Below are 18,059 nucleotides of genomic sequence, written 5' to 3' on the forward strand. Positions count from 1 at the left end.
GATTTTTATTTCCCTAATTATTAGTCATGTTGAGCATCTTTTCATATGCTTATTAGCTATTTGTGTGTCTCCTGGAAGGAATAATTATTTAAGTCCTTTGCCCATTTTTAATCTGGGTGTGGATGTTGTTGTTGAGTTATAAAAGTTCTTTATAGGGGCGCCTGGGTGGCGCAGTCGGTTAAGCGTCCGACTTCAGCCAGGTCACGATCTTGCGGTCCGTGAGTTCGAGCCCCGCGTCAGGCTCTGGGCTGATGGCTCGGAGCCTGGAGCCTGTTTCCGATTCTGTGTCTCCCTCTCTCTCTGCCCCTCCCCCGTTCATGCTCTGTCTCTCTCTGTCCCAAAAATAAATAAACGTTGAAAAAAAAAAAAATTAAAAAAAAAAAAGTTCTTTATATAGTCTGTATTTATTTCCCTTATCAGATATATGGTTGAAAACTGTTTTCTCCCATTCCATGGGTTTTCTTTTCACTCTGTACAGTGTCCTTCAGTGCACAAGTCCAACTCACCTATTTTTTCTTTTGTTGCCTGTGCTTTCAATGTTATATCCAAGATATCACTGCCAAATCCAATGTCATGAAGTTTCTCCCCTATGCTTTCATCTAAGAGTTTTACGTATTAGTTCTACATTTATGTTTTTGATCATTTTGAGTTGTTTTTGTATATAAGATGGGTCCAACTGTATTCTTTTGCAGGAGGATATCCAGTTTTCCCAATACTATTTGTTGAAAGGACTGTCCCCCTCCTCCACTCAAAGGTCTTGACACCCTTGTCAAAATTCACTTAACTATATATGTAAGGATTTATTTCTAGGCTATCATATTCCAGTGGTCTGTATGTTTGTCCTTATGCCAGAACCATACTGCTTTAATCACTGTAGCTTTGTAGTAGATTTTGAAATCAGAAAGTATGAGACTTCCAACTTTGTTTTTTGTCAATATTGACTAGTTGAGTTCCCTTGAGATTCCATATGAATTTTAGGACATGTTTTTTTTTCTACTTCAGTAAAAAATAAAATAAAATAAAAAAATCCATTGGTATTCTAATAGGGATTGCACTAAATCCACAGATCACTTTGAATAGTACTGACATCTTAATAATACTAAGTCTGTCAATCCATGAACATGGGATGTCTATCCATCTATTTATGTCTAATTTCTCTCAGCAATGTTTTGTAGTTTTCAACATATAAGTCTTTTGCAATCTTGGTAAGTTTATTCCTCAGTATTTTATTCTTTCTGACGCTATTGTAAATGGAATTGTTTCATTAATTTCCTTTTGTGATAGTTCACTGATTTTTGCATATTGATTATATATCCTTCAACTTTGCTGAATTTGTTAGTTCTAATAAGGTTTTTTTTGTGGAACCTTTATGGTTTTATACATGTAAAATCATGTTATCTGTAAACAGAGATAATTTCACTTCTTCCTAATTTGGTTGCCTTTTATTTCTCTTTCTTGCCTGATTGCTCGGGCTAGGACTTCCAGCACTCTAATAAGGACTAGAAGTGGTAAAAGCAGGCATCCTGGTCTTATTCCTGATCTTAAAGGAAGAACTTCCATTTTCAGTCTTTTACCACTGCATATGATATTAAGTGTGGGATCTTCATATACAACCTTTACTATGTTGAAGTAATTCCCTTCTTATTCAATGCTTTTTATCATGATTTTTATCAAATGCTTTTTTCTCCATTAAGACGGCCATGTGTTTTTTTCTTTACACTGTTAGTATGATGTATTACTGATTATTTTTCATATGCTGAACCATTCCTGAATTCTAGGAATGCACTTGATCATGGTGTTGTTGAATTTGGTTTGCTAGTACTTTGTTGAGGATTTTGCATTAATACTCATAAGAAATACTGGTCTGTAGTTTTCTTATAGTATCTATCAGTGTCTGGCTTTCATATCAGAATAATGCTGGTCTTACATAATGAGCTAGGAAGTATTCCCTCCTCTTCAACTTTTTGGAAGAGCTTAAGGACTGGTATAATTCTTTTTTAAGATATTTGGTAGACTTCACCAGGGAAGCTATCTGGTCCTGAGCTTTTCTTGCTAGGGAGGTTTTTGATTATTGATTCAACCTCCTTACTAGTCATAAAATCTTTACAGATATTCTATTTCTTCATGACCTAGTCTTGGTAAGTTGTCTGTTCCATTTCAACTAGGTAATCCAATTTCTTGTTCTACAATTATTCACAGTACTCTTTCATACTTCTTTTTATTTCTGTAAAATTGGCAGTAATATGTCCCTCTTTCAGGTTTGATTTTAGTGGAGCCTCCCTTTTTTTTCCTTAAAGCTATCGAAAGGTTTATTAATTCTGTTGATCTTTTCAAAGAACCAACTCTTGATTTTGTTAATTTTCCCTTGGCCTTGTTTTGGAGAACTTGAGCACCCTGGCTGCCACACATAATTATCTGTACAGCTGAAGAGCACAGATGCCAGTTACTCATCTAATGCTGGTCTGGTATTTGCAAAATTTTAAAACTTCCCCAAGCATCACAGTAAATCCTAAGCTCACTTTAAATCTATGACAATACCATACAACTCATCTACACAAAAATACAGACTAAAACTTCATTTTACAAATGGGGCTGCATTTAATGAATGTTTAGGACCAATATTACTTTCAGGAAATTCCTTTCCAAACAATGTTTAATTCTGAAGATAACTCACATCCTGACATCAACTAGTTTAGTGCCAAATAACACTCATGAAACAGCTAATCAGCTCCATAGGAAAGCCTCTGAGTAAGCTCTTATTCTACTGATTCCCAAGAGACATTCCTGAGCATCACTAGCATTCCAAAAATGGACCAAAATACTCCACTGCTAAAATAATGGTAATCTCTTCCTAGTTTGCCAAAAGATTTAAAGGATAGTAATTTCAATTTGGTTTTCTCCATAAATGTATCTTATACTACACTAAGCATCAAAAGCAAGCATTAACAGAAAATACATGTGAACAGCTAGTTAATGACTTTAGTGTAAAATTTATAATAGCCAAATCACATTTCATAAAATAGGTTTTTTAATAAATGTGCTAATGGTCATGTATGTATATTGGATACATGTGGTACTATGTTTCCTCCAAAATAGTGTTCTCAATTCATACAAAAATTGATTATATCAATAACTTCATAGTGTTCCTTAAAAAGCATCATGACTTCCAAGAGTTTTAACAACTGGGAACTACTAATATACTGTAGTTAAAAAAAAAACCCAAAAAACTATGCTGTATGGGAATTTAAGAAATGGTTTAGGAGGTTGTCATGAGCAAAAGTGTTAGAACAGAAAAAACAACAAGGCTTAACTTTTTAAGCAAAAATAAGATACCTAGTAGTTCTTTGCAAAAAAACCGAAGGTTGATCCAAACTGAAAGCAAGCCTCACCTAAGATTTTTAACTATTGCTATCAACCAAAGCAAAATTTTTTTAGATTCCATGAAAATGCTTTACAATTTTATTTTTCCAGCAAATGAAACAAAATGAACACATTTTTAATTTCAAAAGGTTAGCAAATAGCAAAACATCAATTCTTTCCAAACTCAGGGCTTCATACAAACTATTCCCAATGTTTTGTATGTAATCATTTCAACTTTTCTCCCCATAGAAACAATACTGTTTTTATTTTCTTTACATATTACCTGCATGTTTTAAAACTTTTGTAAAGCCTATTTATATATTGTATACCAAACAAAAATCTAGAAGAAAATGCACAGAAATCTTTTTTAAAAATTTTTTTTTCAACGTTTTTTATTTATTTTTGGGACAGAGAGAGACAGAGCATGAACGGGGGAGGGGCAGAGAGAGAGGGAGACACAGAATCGGAAACAGGCTCCAGGCTCTGAGCCATCAGCCCAGAGCCTGACGCGGGGCTCGAACTCACGGACCGCGAGATCGTGACCTGGCTGAAGTCGGACGCTTAACCGACTGCGCCACCCAGGCGCCCCAAAATGCACAGAAATCTTAACAGAAATCCATTACACTTCAAGTTTTCTAAGTGTGCATTACTTTTATGCAAAAAAAAAAAAAAATTTATGAGCAAGCAATAAGGTCTTATAATTCACAAGTCTATTCACAATTTAAAGATCTGAAGTGTGCAATCAAAAGAAGTGTAAAAAAAAAAAAAAAGGCGGATCTTGAGCTGAGAGTTAAGAAATCCAGCTGTCGTTTTCTCTCTGTAAGCACTGCATAATACTCAAAAGGTTCCTTCCCACACTACAGTTCTTATAGTTAGTTGCCATAAAGGTCAACTGTAGCAGCTATTTGGGCTCTGAGGAATGTGCATCAGTTGGCAATAAGTCACGATGAACCACAGATGATATCAACTGTGATGCCATAGATTACCAGCACCCCACTTCCACTGGCAAAGAGCTCAGCACTGTGCTCACACCCAAAGACATGACCAAACCAATACCAAAACTTCAAATTTTTAGGTCTGTCTCCTGGAACCACTCCAGGGATTAAGTCTGTATTAGCAGAAATTCAATTAGGAGACAGAAACTATAAAGTAAATTAAATACAGAATGTTTAACAGAAGTAATTAGTAAACTAAGATGTAGTAAGGGATGGCAAGGAGCGAGAGAGAAGGATTCTATACTTTAAATATATACAGTTTATAGTATGCAATTATAAGTCAATAAAGCAGTTTTTAATTTTTTTAAGAAAATTATTAAACTATGATTTTAGTTTTTCCTGATTTTTTCTTCTGTATTTGGGGCACATGGCTGAGGCAGACCATCACCAGATGTCCTCAACCATATGTACTGCCGACAGACCACGCAGCAAGAACAGGAAAAGGAAAACACAAGTCACAGGAACTAGGAAGGAAAAAACCCTTTCTCTAGTAAATTCCCTCTAGGACCCTGTCTCCTCCAGCATCCTGTCCCCTCTAGGACCCAATAAAGCTTAATATCATGCTCTTTGTAAAGAACTTCTTAGAGTCTGGTCCTTTATCATGGAGCAGGTGAGTTTGGAGTAGAAAGATAACAAATTGATAATTGACATGGTTATCTTTCTATTCATGACAGTATTTAAATAAGGCAGTGCTTCTCTCATTTAACAATAGGAAAAAGAGGAAAATGAATATATGGTCATTAGCCTGTTATTAAGGCACAGACTCTCTTTCCAGTTCTGAAAGAGCACCCACAGTCTCATTGAAGTAGCATTTATTTTTAAAAGCCACACAAATTTCATATTCTATTCTAGGCTATTATCCATGTATGTTTAAAATAATAAGTATTTACAATTACACAACAATTGATTATTATGTTTATAAGTTTCTAGAAGCTGCCCATATTCCTTGGCTGGTAGGCCCCTTTATCCACCTCCAAAACCAACATTGGCAGATACCTTTCACATCACATTATTCTAAACTCCTCTTCTGCTTCCTTCTTCTAAAGACCCTGCCTGGAGAATATAGGATAATCTTCCTACCCCAAATTTCTTACCATATCTGCAAAGTTCCTTTTATCACATGAGGTAACATATTCACAGGTTCCAGGTGTTAGGATGTGGACATCTTTGGGGTCTACGTTCTACCACAGTAATTATCCCATTTCTCATCAAATTTTCAACTTATTCATTTAGATCAGTATGGGATTATACTGATTTCATTCAATGGGTTATAATCTGCCATAGTAATTATTTTTTGATGCTTAATTGTTCCGACTTGGCTCAAACAGCTTGTGTCTTTTTTTTAAATGTTTATTCATTTTTGAGACAGAGAGAGAGAAAGAGAGAGACTGAGCGAGGGAGGGGAAGAAGGGACAGAGGATCCGAAGCAAGCTCAGAGCTGACAGTAGCAAGCCTAATGTGGGGCTCGAACTCACGACCATGAGATCGTGACATGAGCTGAAGTGAGATGCTCAACCGACTGAGCCACCCAGGCTCCCCAGGCTTGTGTCTTTTTTATATGTCTCCATCATTCTTGAGCCCCTCTTTGTTGTCTGACAAGATTTTCAAGTCTCATCTTGTAGTTTTCCTGCCTCAGCCCTAAAACTAAGCCCTTTCTCCAAGGAGAATATCCTTGTTTGTAGGAATTTTACATTAAATATTTAGAGCATCAGGTCAACAACTTACTCCCAAATGACTGAGGAAGACAAAAAAAAAAGGTCGCTATACTGTTCTTACAACTTTTCTGGAACTTTGTGATTACTTCAAAATAAAAAAATCATACATTGTTTTATATTAATCATGCCTTCCGAAGTTCAAAATAAATTATTTGAGGTTTGTGTAAATATTAGTGCAGATGACTGAAAATTTACCAACTACAAAAAATCTGGAATTCACTAGTATAATCAGAAGATCACTTAACATTATGCTGGAAGGACACCTCAAACTTCATATTTAGGATAATCTCACATCATAAAAATAAAAATTATTTAGTGTTCCACTTTCCAACTTCATATTTATCTATATGATCCTATTCATTTGGGAAAAAAGTAAAGGACTATTAAAACCAATAAATGTTACAAAAATCAGTCATGTCTCCACACAGCAGCAATGAATAATTAAAAAATGAAATTAAGAAATAATTCTATTTATAAAAGGTATCCAGAGGAATAAAATACCCAGGAGTAAATTTAATCAAGGAGGTAAAAGACTTGTACACTAAAAACTATAAAACATGGCTGAACAAAATCAAAGGCCTAAATAATGGAAAGATACCCCATGTATTAGAAGACTTAATGTTGTTAAGATGGCGATACTACCAAAAGAAATCCGCAGATTCAGGGGCGCCTGGGTGGCTCAGTCAGTTAAGCATCTGACTCTTGGTTTCAGCTCAGGTCAAGATCTCAGTGTGTAGGGTCGAGTCCCACGTTGGGCTCTGCACTGACAGTGTGCAGCCAGTTTGGGATTCTCTCTCTCCCTCTCACTCTGCCCCTCCTCCCCCTGCACTCTCTCCCTTTCAAAATAACTAAACTTTAAAAAAAAAAATCCACAGATTCAATCCATTCCGTGTCAAAATTCCAATATCCTTTTATTCAGGAATGGAAGTCATTCCTCCAATTCTAACAGAATTACAAGTCCCCAGTAGTCAATATAATTCTGGGAAAAAGAGAACAACGCTAAAGGACTCATACTTCCTGATTTCAAAATCTTACTGTAAAGCTACAGTAACCAAAACGGTGTGGAATGGGCCTGAGGATAGACATGTCAACCAATGGAATTAAGGCCCCAAAACAAACCCATACATCTATGCCCAATTGGTTTTTGACAGAGGTGCCATGACCATTCAAAGGGAAAACAATAGTCCCTTCAACTGTACACCAAACTCAACATATAATATGTGAAAATTAACTCAAAATGGTTCAGTGACCCATGAAATATGAACTAAAATGATAAAGCTCTTATAAGAAAACATAGGAGCAAGTCTTCATGACCTCAGATTCAGCAATGCAATCTTTGCTAGCACATCAAGAGCCAACAGCAAGAAAAAAAATTGGGCTTCATCAAAAGTAAAAACTTTTATGCATCAAAGGACATTATCAGGAAGTGAAAAGACAACCCACAGAATGGGAGAATACTTGTAAATCATATCTTCTAGGGGTCTAGAATCCAGGATATATAAAAACATTTACAACTCAATAATAAAAAGACAAACATCCCAGTTAAAATATGGGTAAAGAACTTGAATAGACATTTCCCCAAAGATATACAAAGGGCCAACACGCACATGAAAAGATGTTCAACGTTATTCGCCATTAGGGAAATGCAAATCAAAACCATAGTGAGGGGCTCCTAGGTGGCTGTCAGTTAAGCGTCTGACTTGGGCTCAGATCATGATCTCACGGTTTTTGAGTTTGAGCCCCACATCGGGCTCTATACTGACGGTTCAGAGACTGGAGCCTGCTTCAGATTCTGTGTCTCCCTCTCTCTCTGCCCCTCCCCTGCTCACAGTCTGTCTCTCAAAAATAAATAAATGTTAAAAAAAAATTATTTTTTAAGCTATAGCAAGATACCACTTCATACCCACAAGGATGGCAACAATATTAATTTATAAATGGAAAAGAACAAATGTTGTGGCAATGTAAAAACTGGAACCCTCATACATTACCAGTGAGTTGTAAAATAGTTCAGCCACTGTGAAAACAGTTTGGTGAGTCCTCAAAAAGCTAAACATAGGACTACCATATGACCCAACAATTCCACTCCTGGCATATACCCAAAAGAAATGAAAACTGGTACTCAAAACAAATCCTTATATATGAATGTTGCCAGCAACAATACTCACAATAGCCAAAGGGTAGAAAGAACTCAAGTGTCCATCAACAGATGAATGGATAAAGTGTGGTATCTACAGGGGCACCTGGGTGGCTCAGTCGGTTAAGCATCTGACTTCAGCTCAGGTCATGATCTCAGGGCTTGTGAGTTCCAGCCCCGCATCAGGCCTTGTGCTCACAGCTCAGAGCCGGAGCCTGCTTTGAATTCTGTGTCTCCGTCTGTCTCTGCCCCTTCCCTGCTCAAGGTCTGTGTCTGTTTCTCTCCCTGAGAAGTAAATGATTTAAAAAAAAAAATTTTTTTTAAAGTGTGGTATATACATACAACAATTACTTAGCTGTAAAAAGGAAAGAAGTAGCGACACCCACACCGGTGTTGCTGTAACAAGGCAGAACCTTGAAAACAGTATGCTAAGTGAAAGGCCCAGACACAAAGGTCACACGTTATATGATTCCATTTCTAGGAGACTTCCATAATAAATAGGAGATATCTATTAAACCTAGCGAAACAGAAAGCATATTTGTGGCTGCCAGGGGTTTGGGGCAGCAGTAAATGGGGAGTAACTGCTTAATGGGTATAGGGTTTCATTTTGGAGTGATAAAAATGTTATGGAACTAGACAGAAGTGGTAGTTGCACAACAATGTAACTGTATGAAATGCCACTCAATCGTGCACTTTAAAATGGTTAGTTTTAGGATATATGAATTCCACCTCAAAAAAATTTTAATTAATGTTTATAATAAATGTTGGACAAATGTGTAAATTACAAGCACAGTTCTTTTTTGAAAGTTGAACATGTAAATTCAAGCACAGTAACTAGGCAGATAAAGTACTCTTCAACATTCAATGAGGTATTTTACATCTAAGCAAAGTAAGAGTTCAATTCCCACTCTCTCTCTCATGACTTGATTTAGAAATATTCATCCAGCTTGTGGTATTTCTCCCTAGAAATTCATTTCCTCTATAAAAGTTTAACTGAATATCTCAATTATTAGAAACTGAGCCTGAACTAGAGCCATATTCATTCAAACTTCAACAAGTTTCTAGCCCTTTAGAGCGGATTCTAAATCAAATTCTTATAACTGACCAGTTCTCTTACTTCAATAAGTAGACTACCCCAAAATTTCAGTTGTCTCTTCAACTTATATTAATGTGGTTATGAACATTTAAATGTCTTAATGTTCAAATATTTCATAGTTCTGATATCCTAAAACCACAAAATTAACATTTGTCCTCAGAGTTAAGACTGATTTCCTCAAGCAGGGCTATATCATTGAAATAACATATCTTTCTTGTGTACAATTCTCTTAAGAGGAATGTAAAGGTAGATATACAAATGCCTAATCATATTACTTCCTGCATAAAATTTGTTAACAGGTTAAACAACTTTCAGAATAAAGTTCAAAACTAAACTGTAGCTTAGCAGAGAAAGTTTTCCATAACGTCTCCAGCTTTGTCCCTTGCCGTTCACTCTTCCTCAGGCTTTCTTCTCTAACCAGATGAACTTTCTCTTCTCACAGCCTCTCATTATGTAATGTGCCTTCTCTATGCCACCACAATGTAGCAAAACTAAATTGTTCATGACTCCCATTATTCTTTAAACTCCTTGAAGTTAGAGATTATAGCCTTTTCTCATTTGTATACTCAGCACCTGGCACAAAATCAAAGGCTGTTAGAAAATTGAAGTACGGAAATACGGATAACTATTAAGATCCATTATTAGAGTCTAAAATACTATGGTTTGTGACCATTCCAGAGGAGTTGGGGAGTGTAGTTCTAAAATACTATGGCTTCTGGGGCATCTGAGTGGCTCAGTTAGTTAAGCGTCTGACTTCGGCTCAGATCATGATCTCAAGGTTTGTGAGTTTAGCCCCACGTCGCACTCTGTGCTGATAGCTCAGAGCCTGGAGTCTGCTTCAGATTCTGGGTCTCCCTCTCTCTCTGCCCCTCCCCCACTCATGCTCTGTCTCTCTCTCTCTCTCTCAAAAATAAATAAACATTAAAAAAAAAATTTTTAATACTATGGCTTCTTTTTCCTACATAATGGCAAAAAGGGAAACTATACATTAGGTTTTGTTTGGCTTCATTTTTTTAAATTATAATGCAGCCTTATTAGTAACTAACATCAAATAGATAACATTAATTTTGTAGACATGTTTTTTAAATATCTACCTCATGAATTCAGAGTATAAATTTAGTCTGACTACCATCCAATGGAAGCTCTTTTATCTGCATTAGTAAAATGAAACATTACTACAATCGACATTTTTTAAGTCTTAAAAGTAGAAATTCTTTGACTAAAAAAGTTCCAACATCATTTTATAAATGAGGAAATGAACTGAGAGGTGCAGTTATATAGTCACTCAACTAATTAGTGGGCAAGTTGGGTCCACCCAGATTCCCTTAATGTTGATGCTTTCAGCTCCAATATAACTTTATTTCCATTTCAACCTCATAGACAAGTAGGCAATGCAATTTACAACATCCTTCATTTTTTCCCAATCATCAATCTAATGAGTACTTGGATCCTTAATACTTACTACATTTAACTGATTCCTTTATCTTTAAGATTTGTTCCCTTTAACATAATTCCTTCTCCCTATCGTGGATGTTTAATGAATACCTACATTTGCTGAGTATAAATACATCAAAGTCATCCCACTGGGAAGACGAGGAAATCGGTAGACACACATGAGTAAGAATAACATAGCCCCTTATTTCAAACTGCTCTACAATATTAGTTACAATCTGGTATCGTACTCTTATTATCTTTTTAAAATTATGACCTTATACATACATAGTATAAGAAAGATCTAATTGGGGTGCCTGGGTGGCTCAGTTGGTGAAGCGTCTGACTTCGGCTCAGGTCATTATGTCACAGTTTGTGAGTTCGAGCCCCAAGTCGGGCTCTGTGCTGACAGCTCAGAGCTGGAGCCTGCTTTGGATTCTGTGTTTCCCTCTCTCTCTCTGCTCTTCCCCTGCTGATGCTCTGTCTCTCTCCTTCAAAAATAAACATTAAAAAAAAGATCTAATTACTTTTCATTAGTAAAATATACATTATTTCTCCCTCTAGAAGATAAGGCCCATGAGAGCCAAAGATTTGTCTCTTTGGCTCACTGATACACTCTGAGTGCCTAGAACAGGGCCTTCCATCAAAAGTACTTAAATATTTGTTGAGTGCATGAATGCTATAAGTATTAGGATCCAAATAGTAGGATGGAAGTACTATTTCCAGTAATGATGTGACAAAACATGTAAACCTTTCCTTACCCTAATGTGTGTGCCTAACCTCCAATTTTTTATTTGATTGGTCAATTACTCAGACCTTATATTAAACAGAACTAAAATTAGTTCACAGATGGATAAACTATACTGTTTAACATCATGCCCTACCCAACTGCATCAAACCCTAGTACATCTGCCAAGAAACCTATAAGCCCTTCTACTACTTAGACCTGAGCCCTTTTTCAAGTATAAAAGGTCTCCAGATGTTTTCCTTCTTTCCTGTAGCAGCTCAGAATTGGGATTATCATTCTCATCATTTTACAGAATGAAAAACTGAAGCCAGAGAATGGTTAGCAGAAAGTTAGATTCGTTCACAGAATCTCTATTCTTCCTACCACATCATGCAGCCTTCTCCTGCTTTCCTTTGAGACTCTTCTCTCACATTCCTGGCTATAAATACAATCTCTCTGGGTCCCCTCTTCTTTGCTGTCCCCATAATAAGCACACAGGCTCTCTGATTGTAAAGGTTTTGCTATTAATAATTCAGGGTAACAAAGACAGGGCAAAAATAACAAATCTGGAGATGTTACAACAATTCAATGCTCAACATGTGTGTGTATAAATGCCTGGTACTATATAAAAATCATAGCATCTTTCCAAGTTCTTACTGTGAGAATCCCAAGCCTCCAAATTTACTGGTTCTCTTCTGAAATAATGAATATGAGCACCGCTAGGTTTCCAAAATTTTCCCTCTCTACTACTTTCCCTCCCTTCCTCCCAGGACACAAAATATATTACAGGGAGAAATAGTGGGTACATCTCTATCAAGTGAGAAATCTGCATTTCTAAGGACCTTCAGGAGTCACATCACTCCTATAAAATTCTGACCCACAGGAGGATGACTGCCTTAGACCATCTCCTCACAGTGTGAAAAATTGGCATTTTCTCTTTTTATGGAATACACAGAGCTCCCAGCTCCCACTGTACATTTCCAAACATTTGAACAACTCCTCAGTATCAAAATTAAAATCCCTATCATAAGTTCTCCTCCTAGGGGCACCTGTGTGGCTCAGTTACGCATCTGACTCTTGATTTCCGCTCAGGTCATGATCTACAGTTTATGAGATTAAGCCCTGCATCAGTAGGGCTCACAATGACAGTGTGCAGCTTGCTTGGGATTCTCTCTCCACCCTTCCCCTGAATGCACGCATGCTCTCTCTCTCAATTAATTGATTAATTAATTAATTCTCCTCCAACATTTGCTTCTACCAGGACTTGTTCTTCATCATAATATCTTTTTTTTTTTTTAATAACATCACTATCTTAGGCCCATACTCAGGTCAGTTTCCAATGTTGATGTCAACATTTCTCAAATCTATACCCTTCATTATAATCCCACCATCACCTTTTCTTGTCTCAACTACTCTAATTAAACTCCAGGTATTCCTACCTCCAGGCTTAAGCTCCTTCACTGTATTTCTGCTCCATTTTCATATCCATAAAGAGGGCTTCTTCTCAACTAAGAATAGTGTACAAAATCTTTATCTGGCATTTAAAGATCTCCATACTTTGCATCGATCTACCTTTACCAGCCTGTACCTTAAACATACAACCTCAGCAAATGTTCTCTGCTTTCCTACCTCTATTTATTTGCTTGGGTAGCATCCTTATGAAGAACTCTTTCCTCTCCCATCCTCCTCCAACTGCTAATAACCTTTCAAATGATCACATCCTCAACATAAAAGGAAAAAGGCTGAGGCACGTATCATTCACTAAACACATTCTGTTCAGTGTTTTACAAATGATCTTAATCCCCACAAAAACATAATGGCTTAAGAGTATATTTTTGAGGAAGGAATTGAGGAAATGGAGGGCCAAAGGAGCTTACCCAATCTAAACAAGCGAGAATCCAAAATAACCTCATAGTATTTTGTATTTTTCAATAAAACATGGCACAAGATGGACAAGCTTGATAGTCAGGATGCCTCGGTTCAAATTCCAGTTGCTCCACTAGCAATCTGTATGAACTCAGCAAGTTATATACTTGTAAGGTCTTTATTTCCCCATCTATAAAAAGGGAATAATTGTACTACTTACCACATCAGTAACAGAATTACATGACATAATGTAAAGTGCTTAGAATTGTTTTTGGCCCATAGTAAAAAAATCAATGTTAACTGATATTAGTGTTGTTATTTTATCTATAGGCTATAATATGTGAACTGACAATACCAATTATATGTTCTTATTGTTCCCAAATCAACTTTTGGGCAAAAACTGTATAAAGCTTGGGCGCCTGGGTGGCTCAGTCGGTTAAGGGTCCGACTTCAGCTCAGGTCATGATATCGCAGTTTGTGAGTTTGAGCCCTGCGTCAGGCTCTGTGCTGACAGCTCAGAGCCTGGAGCCTGTTTCAGATTCTGAGTCCCTCCATCTCTTGGTCCCTCCCCTGCTCATGCTCTGTGTCTCTCAATAGTAAATAAATGTTAAAAAAAAATTTTTTTTTTTAAAGCTGTATACAAGCTTAACAATATATTTTTTTTATTTTTTTTTAATGTTTATTTATTTTTGAGAGAGAGACAGAGAATGAGTGGGGAAGGAGGAAAGACAGAGGGAGACACAGAATCTGAAGCAAGCTCCAGGCTCTGGGCTGTCAGCACAGAGCCCGATGCGAGGCTCGAACTCACGAACAGTGAGATCATGACCTGAGCTGAAGTCAGACTATTACCGACTGAGCCACCCACGTGCCCCAACAATATATTTTATTATTGCTCAATAAATATTTGCATAACACAGGAATTTTTAAACAATGATTAAACTGCCATGCTTTATTAAAAGAGATTCATTTGTCTATTAGTTCTGTTTCCTCTTTTGGAGAAACTAACAATACTTCCTAACTTTCTTCTCTTTTTTAGGCCACATGAAACTACCATATGCAATGCCACATGGTAGTAATATGTCAAATGGCACAAAACCATTATTGAGACTCAAACTTGTCTTCTGCTATATGTTACTAACTCCCAGGTTTTAAAATGTCCAAAATGACACTTTTTATTTACACACCAATCATTTCTAGGTCATAGTAACATGAAGCAAGTATACCATGATATCTGTCCAGGCCATTTCATTTTATACATCTTTATGGCAAGAACTGTAAGGCATAAAATATTTTAATTCAAAGATATACACTTATCATACCCTTAGTCCTACCTTAACTTTGCTAAAATGAGTGCCTGAAAAGCTTCTGATAAGTGTGTTACCCTGGAATGCAGAAAAATATCAAGGAAGGGTGTTGAATGCTATTAACAGTGTAAGCCCCTCCAAAATGCTTGAGAGAAAGAACTTTGAACAAGGATAGATGAGAACTTATTCCAAACCCTTCAATATTAAACCTCACAAACCAAGATTATGTCCATACAATTTACTATTACATATGGTGATACCACGCTGGCTGGCTTCAGATAAAGACAAAGTTAAAAATACACATATTAATAAAACACTTGTCATTCCTGACTTGGAAATAACTGAGCTCCTACCCAATCGTTTCAAAGACGAAACAAGCAAACAAAAACAGACCCCCAAAAACTTTGAAGGTTAACTATGTAACAGACATTTTATTTCAACAAATTCCTACAATTCTTCCCTTACTCACAGGTAAAGTCACAGAATCAGCAAGGAGCAGAGCTGAAAGCTAGACCCAACCATATTTGGGATCCAGTGTTTTCCATAATCCACAATGACATGGTATACATTTGCATCGCTCTCTTCATATACACATATTTTATTAAAAAACTGAAAGAAAAGCTTCAAAAGAATAGTCTTACTCCATAGAATGTCCTCTGATATTTTTTCTCTTTCTAATGTTAATGTCAATGTGCTAAATTGATTCCAAAACCCATTAATAAGTCTCCATGGGCCCCAAACTACAACACTGCACTACAATAAAAAAAAAAAAATTTTTTTTTTAATGTTTACTGGGGGGGGGGGGGGTGCGGTGAATAGGGGAGAGGCATAATGAGAGGGAGACAGAGAATCCGAAGCAGGAGGCTCTGGGATGTCAGCGCAAAAGCCCTATGTGGGGCACGGAACCTACCAACCATGAGATCATGACCTGGGAAGAAGTCAGATGCTCAAGGACTGAGTCACCCAGGCGCCCCTGCACTACACTTTTTACCTCCCGTTTAAAATTCCTTTTAACTGCTACAACAAGTCTAGTTGTGTTTCTCTGAAATGGAACTAATCTTCCCAACCCATTAAAAGCTGTCCTTAAAAAGATAAAACCCTTGAAAGCCCTTTAAATCTTGAATTGATCTATTTCTCTACTACAACCCTTTGGAGGCACACCCATCTTAGTTATTTATATTGTATCAAAAACTGCAGATGTTCTCCTTAGAGAACAACAGATCATTGTTGAAAGGAATGCGTTAGTTTTCACGGTTCCTGCTGCATCACTGAGGAACATTTCACACTCAGGGCAAGTTTGGGGCAACAGAAACGAACCTGAGCAGCTGCCCACGGTGCTGAAACGGAGGATGAAACAATAGTTTTGGAAATTTACTCCTGCCAGATTAGGACAAAATAAAGGAATTCACCAAAAACTAGCAGAGAACACTCAGTGGCTGCCACTTAAGTTGCTTGAATGCTTCTGGGATAGCTTGGCTTTTGTGTCTGCCCACTCCCTCACTGGGACAGAGTTCTTACATCAGTGCAGGTCAACTCCGTAAGTACCCTGGTAGAGCTGCTGGATTTTAAGAGGACTGGGACATGGAATCTGTCCCTAGTAGAGTCGCCTCCCACCTTCAATCTGAGCTTCCAGTCGGGGGTGGAGGAAGGTTACAAAGAAGGGAGGTGACTGCCCTCCTTTTTTCAAAGGCTACATAGTCCCCGCAACTGTAGTCAAGCGATATCGCCCGGGGACTTTGCGGCAGGTGACTGACCAAGAGAAGCCTTCCAAACATCTTCCCAGGCTCCTGCCACCGCAGGATGGGAATGTGAGAAGCCAAACAGATAATGCAACAACTTTATACACAAATTCAAAGGGTGGGGGTGGGGGAGAGCGGGAATCTGCCGTCAGAGGGCAGAGGGTTTTTGTTTTTGTTTTTGTTTTACCTTTTGCAAAAAGCCTATTTCCTCCGCACCCAGCCTGGGGAGGAGCAGCAAAGACCTCAGCAGCCGGGCCGCCACGGAGGGCCGGTGAGGGGGTGTGTTCCCCCCGCCAGGCCCCAAAGGAATCAATCCCCTGCCCGGCCGACGAGAGGCCAGAGAGGCTCTTACCTGGAAGCCTGGCCCCGCAATACAAATAGGCTCGCCCACCGCGTCGCTGCGGGAGAAGTCCCTACCCTGACTTCATGACTGAATATCCGCACCGACCCCCACAGCCGGAATCGAAGTGGGGACGACAACACCAAGGCTAGACGGAAGTCCCGCCTCGCGGGCCTCATTGGCCGGCACGCGAAGACGAAGAAAAACCATTGGGCCACAGAGCTGTTTGCTAAGGCCCTTCCCACTCTCACACAGCGTCTCGCTGCTTGCTCCAGCTGGCAGGGAGAAAAGCCCAGTTCGTGGAGTGGCGTCTTGGCCGCGTGATCGGTCTTCCCGGGAAAGGAAGGGGGGTGGGGGGGTGCTTCTGCAGCGCAGCTGAAGGATCCGCTTTTTGGCAGGGGAAGGGGCAGGCTGGCGGAGGGGATTGGCTGTGAAAGCCTACCACCCACTGTTCGTCCCCAGGCGTGGAGGCTGTGGGGTCAGCAGGGGACCATACGGAGCGGCCAGGGCCAGCCGGCTTGGTCCGCTCTGGCTTTGGGACGAAGCAGCCCGAGACCCAGCTGGCGGGCTGCCCCTGGGCGGGGCTGGCTCTGGCACTGTTAAGTCTCTTCCCTGCACCACACTCACCCGACTGGCTGAAGGGGCGAGGACGAAACCTCATCCCCACTGCATGGAGTCCAGGCTGAGATCCGATGGATGGGATCAAGTCCCACCAACGCCTTAGATAAGAGTCCGGGTCGCGTTGTTAGAGATGCGAGCAGACTGAAGGCTGAAAGCGAGTACCCGGACGCCTGGCTCGGAGCCGTGCTGACGTCAGCACTCCGGGCCTGACACGCGCCATCCCCGGGACTCAGCAAAAGTCAAACCGTGTGATTAAGCCCTAGGTCAGCCTTTTAAAACCCGAGCCTCCTTTTGGCGAGCCAAAAACAAAACAAAACAAAAAAACTCTTCCTACCGCCCTTCTGATTAACCTTCGGACCCGAGTATTCCAATCTTAAACCAAGCTACTTTGAAATTTAAATTACCTGGATTGGAACATCCTCACTGATTAACCAGTTACCAACTAGCTACTTTAAAGAGGCACTGTGCTTACGGCAAAGAATGCCAGGAAACCTAAATTTTGGTCCTGCTTCTGCTTCAAAATAATGTCCCTTTAAAAATCCATTACAGGCTTCTCATTCTTTAACCTCATCTTTTCAACAAAGGAGGGACTAAAGGGGGTTATCACCAAAAGAACCACCTGTAGAACACCACTGATGTAACTTGTAACCTTGATTGCCCTCGGGATACCTGCGTGGCTGGGACAAAAGAATGGGAGGAAAACTTTCCCTACTGTGTATGCCTTTTGAATT

The 18,059-nt window shown here is 38.9% G+C and overlaps 1 protein-coding gene across 3 annotated transcripts in view; it reads right to left on the bottom strand.

The window, feature by feature from the left end:
- Nucleotides 1–17,491, bottom strand: part of RNF13 (ring finger protein 13) — a 165,891-nt gene extending 148,400 nt beyond the window's left edge. For 2 of the 3 annotated variants that reach the window (XM_043595143.1, XM_043595140.1), the window contains exon 1: nucleotides 16,720–17,491. The gene's annotated coding sequence lies outside the window, so the exon portion shown is untranslated. The remainder of the gene's footprint in view (nucleotides 1–16,719) is intronic. The other variant, XM_043595141.1, reaches the window with a different exon arrangement.
- Nucleotides 17,492–18,059: the final 568 nt, after the last annotated feature.

The sequence above is a fragment of the Prionailurus bengalensis genome, chromosome C2 (genome assembly GCF_016509475.1).
Source record: "Prionailurus bengalensis isolate Pbe53 chromosome C2, Fcat_Pben_1.1_paternal_pri, whole genome shotgun sequence".
Classification (NCBI taxonomy): domain Eukaryota; kingdom Metazoa; phylum Chordata; class Mammalia; order Carnivora; family Felidae; genus Prionailurus; species Prionailurus bengalensis.